Source organism: Coffea eugenioides, chromosome 3 (assembly GCF_003713205.1).
Source record: "Coffea eugenioides isolate CCC68of chromosome 3, Ceug_1.0, whole genome shotgun sequence".
NCBI classification, from domain to species: domain Eukaryota; kingdom Viridiplantae; phylum Streptophyta; class Magnoliopsida; order Gentianales; family Rubiaceae; genus Coffea; species Coffea eugenioides.
In genome coordinates this window covers 46575439-46581968 of record NC_040037.1, presented here as the reverse complement: position 1 = coordinate 46581968, position 6530 = coordinate 46575439, and the positions used below count along the sequence as shown (strand labels likewise).

The following is a 6530-nucleotide window of genomic DNA, read 5'->3' as shown; positions in this document are numbered from 1 at the left end:
AAAATTATCTCAAATAATCTATTATCCAAACACAATATTTTTCATTCTTGTGGTGGACATGTCATCTGCCACAAGTGTTTTGCTTTTCCCCTCAATTGAGGATCAGTTGTATCCAAATCAATCAGTTGCTACTCCCAAAAGGTTTCAATGTAGTTAAAACAATAGATCGTGGAGATTTGTGGCACTTTCTTTGTAGGGATAAAGTGTAAGAGATCAAATGTGACTATCAACAAATTACAAGGTATGTAGTATAATTAACCCCATTTTTCTTTAATTGGTCTGGTGTTGCTGTCTTTTGCTTTCGGTGGACCGCTTCGTTGTCAATTTTGTCTGCATCACTTTATTTTTGTCGCCACGCATGTATCTCCTTTACAAGAAATGCGACTTGCTTTACTGATGCTTTTTATTTTAACTTTGCCCCATCACCATTGACTGCAAAGTCTTTTCTTGTCTATCCATTACATTTTGTTGTTTTCTCTGACTTACTGCATGTACGATTAATAGCTTTTTATTTTAATATCGAAATTGATTTTACGTTGAAATGGACATCAATTTGATTTTGATGATTCAAGAGATGAAACTGGTTCAAATTTTTAAAAATGACAAAAAAAAACTCAAAATTTCATTTTTGCCAATTATATTGTATCGTATTTTACTATACTCAGGTCCATTCTCACCTCAGGTCCATCATGATTTTGTTTTTCATGGTTTATCAATAGTTGTCATGGCCTCCAAACATTTCATGAAGATGACTCTCTTTCTCTGCACGGACTAAATCTAAGATTAGTTTTCTTCCAGCTTGTTGTTAGCGAATGATTGAACTAAATAATTTTTCATTGTGTTAAGACTATAGATGATGGATGGCCCACCATTGGCAACTTGGAAATAAGATAATGACTAATTACTGTTTTTGAAAATAACCTTTTGTTTAGCGAATATATTTTTATATTTTGATAGTTTATCAATGGTTGTTAGCCTTTATACATTTCATTAAGGCGGCATCTTTTTCTTTGCAGGAACTAAATTATAATTAATTACTTTTGTTCCAATTAATTATAAGTCAACAATTGAACTAAAGAATTATTTAATACGTCAACTCTAATACACGATGAGAATTATTTATGGGTCATGATGGGCACTTTGTCGTGGGATTATCTGTTTTGATGGCCTGATGGATATTGAGATAGATAAGGTAGTAGCAATTCGTGAGGCAATTGACTTGATTAAAAATCTAAGAATTCTTAATTGTGTCACTTAATGTTATTAACCACTTGCATGACGAGGAAGAGGTGCTATCAGCCAGTGGTCCTATAATTGAGAATATTTGGCTGCCCATGTTAGAAGCAAAAATTGTTGTTGTAAAATGGGTTCCTAGGGATGCCAATAAGGTGGCACATAAATTAGCTTTTCATGCTAAATATTCACACCTTATGAAATTCCTCACCCAACTTTGTTAAGCAATTCATGATGGACAATTTCCAGCAATTTAGTTAATAATTTTTTTTTATCAAAAGTCTAATACATGATGGCCCACCTTTGACAACTTAAAAACAAAATGAGGGTTAACTACTGTTTTCAATTATGTGATTTTGTCAACCATAAGAAAACATTATTAGGGATATAATAATTTATTAGGGAAAATAGTTATTTTATTTTTACAAAATAAAAAATAATTATTTTACTTTTAAAAATAAATAAAATAATAATTTTTATTAACAAATAATAAAATATTAGGGATATATTTGTAATTTTATTATTAAATAAAAAATAAAAAATAAAAAATATATATAATCAAATTCGCGAGTCGTTCGCGAGTTAACGAATTTAATATTTTTGAACTCGAATTTGACTTAATTACCTTGAACTCAATTCGAGCTCGATATTGATCGAATTTGACTCGAACTCGTATTTGAGCCGCCCGATCGCGAGCAGCTTGATTTGTTTATACCCCTAGCTGAAATGCAAAATGAAGAACTGAAGTTTGATGATCGGCGCTGATCATTGGACTAGACATCATGCCAGACATCACCAGAAGTTGGAATTTGAATATTGCAAAGCAATGACCGGTGTCATGATTGGCGCCATTCATCATCGGATTATTATCATGCGCTTCTTTTTTCAGCTCTAAGAAACCTATTCCAACTGGGATTCAATGGTAACATGTAGTAGCTATAAATAAGAGATCTTTGGAACAATTTTAGGGTTGGAAAACATAAGCTTAACTTAGTTTAAAACATATTTTCATAGATTTTCTTAAGAGATCAAGATCGAACTCATGCGAATCAAGAAGTGTGCAAAGAGAAGATTGGAATGTGCAATTGAGAAGTTCCTTTCTCTTATTCTTATCTTTATATTAAAACATTGAATTTGTGGTTTTAAATTTTTTTCCATCATGTTTAACTAATTCACTTCTAGGGTTAGGGTCTTTATGAAGGAAATTGATTAATTTTTCTAGTTTAACTTCTTAACTTTGGCTAGGATTTGTCTATCTTGATTTTAATTTTGTGTTTATGCCGAATCAACATGAACATAATTTTTGAGTTGTATTAAGCTCAAAAGTGACATGCAACTGTGCATTAGACAGATGACATGCTTAATCTAATCATGAGTGGAGGTTAAGGTTCGCGTGACACCATTGATAAGTGAATATTTCAAAGGTGTTTTGCATGGTTACATGCAAGTTATTGGTGTGTTTTTAAGGGACCACAGCCAATTTTTAGTCCTTTTTGGTGAAATTTCTTCAAGTATCGCTTATTGAACTAAATGTGTGAAATGAGTGGATTAATACATAAATTTGTGGTGTTTGTAAGTTATTGGTGCATGAAGCACTTGTTTGAATTAAAGAAGATGCAATGTACTTCTTGGAGGATAATGCATAAGTGAGACAAGAAGAGAAATTTGTGCAACAAAGGAAGAAAGTTGAAGCTAGAAACAGGGGAGCTGGATCCGAACTCGGATTGGAGCAGGAGAGCAAGGATCCGAACTCGGATTGGAGCAGGAGAGCAAGGATCTGACCTCGGATATACTTCTGTAATCAGGGGTTGTATTCGAGGCCATGATTCGAGCTCGGATCCCTTTTAGAGAGGCCTCGGATCTTGCATGCAAAATACGTAAAAAAATTGAAGAAATCTTACATCCGAGTTCGAATCAGTTGGATACCCCTTAGATCCTAGGGCTCAGATCTACCTCTCTCTTCTGCAATTTGTAGAACAACTTATGCAAATTTCACACTTGCTTTTTGACTTTTGTGTCACAAGGAATTTTGGTTGAAAAGCTAACAAAGCAACTTGTACATTTGAAGAAAGAATATTGGAGATTCCAATGAAGGGCTTTTTGGGAAGAAAAAGAAAAGGAACTAAGGAGTATATGTAAAACATAAGGAATCAAAGGGAGGAGAAGCTTAGAGATAGAAGTTAAAAAGAAGAAAGTAGGGTTTTCTCTAGTTTTCTCACTAGTTTTAGTGTTTTGTCTATCTTTCTTATTTCCTTAGAGAACCTTGAAGAACACATGATGTAATCAAATAATTGGATGGCTATGAAGTGATGAAATTTGGAGATCTTGTTTCTTCATTTGAATGAGTAATTGCTCATCCCCTTTCTCTTTATTTGCTTTAAAGAATGTTTGGTTCCATAGAAGTTATGAGCTTCATTGTGAAATACACTATGTGTAACTAGATCTTCTTGTTCTAGGGGTAGATGAAGCTATTTATGCTTTGATTATGGTTAGATCTTGATTATTACTATATCTTGTACTTGCTCATGCTTTAACACTTGTAAGTGCTTGATCATCATTTGCAAGTCATCTTAATTGTTGTTAATCTATGAAAATAGTTGACAAGGATGGAAAATGAATGAGTGGGACTTAAAGAGTAGACACACGAAAGTAGTGGTGCACTTAGGTGGACTTGTATGACATTTCTTGTCCTTGATCTAGTTGATACTTGAGATTTCACCATGAAAGTAAGGAAACTTAGGTATTAGCTAACTTCGGTTCATCGGCAAAAATGAGTTCTGATTGCCTTAGTGAAATGCATCCCTAGCAAAACAAGAAAAGTAGTATTAATTGATTGTTTCTTCTATGTTTGACCATGATTAGTGGATTCTATTCCCTAGAACACTTGTGTTATTTGAGTTACTCCAATTTAGATTGTTAACTTTTGAATTGTTTTATCATTATTGTTGTTTAATTATGATTAATTGTTGTGTAGTCTAGCTAATAGAGAGTGTGATTAAGCCTTAGTAATTCAAAAGTGGTTCTCTCGACTCCCTTTCCTTGTACTACAATTCACAACCCGTGCACTTTGGGTTAATGAGAAGATTAGGTTTAAAATTCGAGCACAGGTATACACCTCGTCAAGTTTTGGCGTTGTTGTCAGGGAACCATGGCAATATTAGAGCAAAAACAATCTTTATTACTCTAGACATTGTAGTAATTTGTGAATATCCTTTAATTATTGATAGAGTAGATTTTATTTTATCTAGTTTGTTTAGTTTGTGGTTAATTTCTCTTTAATTGTGATTACAGCAGTGCATGCACCGAGTTCTATGTGGAATGGTCTGATAGGATCTCGAAATCCAAAGAACTCTACGGAGACGAAGAGGGCAAACACTGCAAGACATCAGGGAGACACAAGATGAAGGTGAAACTTTCGTAGAACTTCCTCCAATTAATACAATGGCAGATAGAAGGGAATAGACGACCTTTAACGGACTTTGCATTGCCCGGAAGGAATAAACTACAAACTAGCATTGACCCATGGTAAATGCTAATAATTTGAAAATTAAACCTGATCTAATTCAAATGGTGCAATAATCTCAATATGGAGGTAATGCTACTAAAAATCCTAATTCCCATTTGTCTACCTTTTTGGAAATATGTGACACAATTAAACTTAATGGAGTTAGCGATGATGCAATTAGGCTTAGATTATTTCCTTTTTCTTTGAGGGACAAGGCTAAGATTTGGTTACAATCACACGCTCTTAATACTTTTATAACTTGAGCCAATTTGTCCAAGGCATTTTTAGATAAATTTTTTCCACCAGGCGAGACTGTTAAACTCTGTACGGATATAATTAAGTTTTCTCAATAGGACAGAGAATCTCTATATGAATTTTGGGAGCGTTTTCAGGAGCTTTTACGTAAATGTCCACATCATGGTTTGCTAGATTGGATCATGGTTCAAACATTTTACAATAGACTCACTTATGCGATCAAGACTCATGTGGATACAGCGGCCGGAGGTGCATTGATGGGAAAGAGTATAGAGGAGGCTCAAAGTTTGATTGAAAAGATGGCTGCCAATAACTATCAATGGGCCAATGAACGAGGTAACACAAGAAGACAGCAGGTATACTCGAACTTGATAGTCTAAATGTGTTAAATGCCAAGATGGATAGTGTGGTTAAGATTCTTAATAGACAGGTTGGTTCTAGTTCTAGTCAAGGAATAAATGTTGCCTGTTGTACTATTTATGGAAGAGACCACGATGACTCTATTTATGCAAGTGTTGAGCAGGTACAATACCTCAACAATTATAGCCGGCAACCCGAAAACAATCCATACTCCAACACTTACAATCTGGGGTGGCGAAACCATCCTAACTTTGGATGGAAAGACTAAGGGAACCAACCGCGGCTAACAAATCCATTGAACTTTCAACCGAAACAACCACTTGTGGAGTCTAAACCGGTTTGGGAGTTGGCAATTGAGAAGCTAGCAAATGTATCAATTGATAAATTTGAAAAGTTAACTAGTACCACTACTCAATTGTTTGAAAGAATTGAGGGAAGAATTGACCAAATTACCAATATGTACAGGAACGTTGAGGTCCAATTAGGTCAAATAGCCAATGCTATAAATAATAGAAACCAAGGGGAGCTGTCTAGCAAAATTGAGGTGAAGCCAAGAGAACATATATAAGGCTATAACCATCTACAATGGTAAACAATTAAGTGTGCAGCTTGTAGTTGAGAGAATGAAAGAAAAAGGGAATGAGAGGAAAGAAGATGAACAAGAGAGTGAGATAGTAGAAGAGAATGAGCAAGGCAAAGAAAAAGATAAAGTAGATGTGAGCGAACCATCAACTTCTGTGATGACCCTAATTCCTCCACCGGTTCCATTTTCATATAAATTGAAGCAATCAAGAGTTAATAAAGAATTTGAAAATTTTGTTAATATTTTTAAACAATTACATATTAACATTCCATATGTTGATGCTACTTTGTAGACTCCCTCTTATACAAAATTTCTCAAGGAAATTGGAGGATTGCGAGACTATTGCATTAACGAAAAAGTGTAGTGTCATCATTCAAAACAAATTGCCACCCAAGTTGTAGGAGGGCAGAGGGGGGGGCGGGCCTAGGGGGATGGCGGGCAGAGGAGAGAGGAAAGGAATGATGGAAAAGTTTGGGGGTGGCGAGGGAGAGGGGAGGAAAGGGGTGGCGGGGGAGGGAGAGGAGAAAAAAAAAAAAAGAAGAGAAGTGGTGCTGGCGGAGGTGCTGGAGGTGGGAGGCAGAGGTAACGGGGAAG

General features: G+C 35.1%; 1 non-coding gene across 1 annotated transcript; it reads right to left on the bottom strand.

The window, feature by feature from the left end:
* Positions 1-5055: 5055 nt before the first annotated feature.
* On the bottom strand, positions 5056-5162 carry LOC113767156. The gene has a single exon (XR_003467879.1). It is a non-coding gene; the product is annotated as a small nucleolar RNA R71 (small nucleolar RNA).
* Between the last annotated feature and the right edge of the window lie 1368 nt (positions 5163-6530).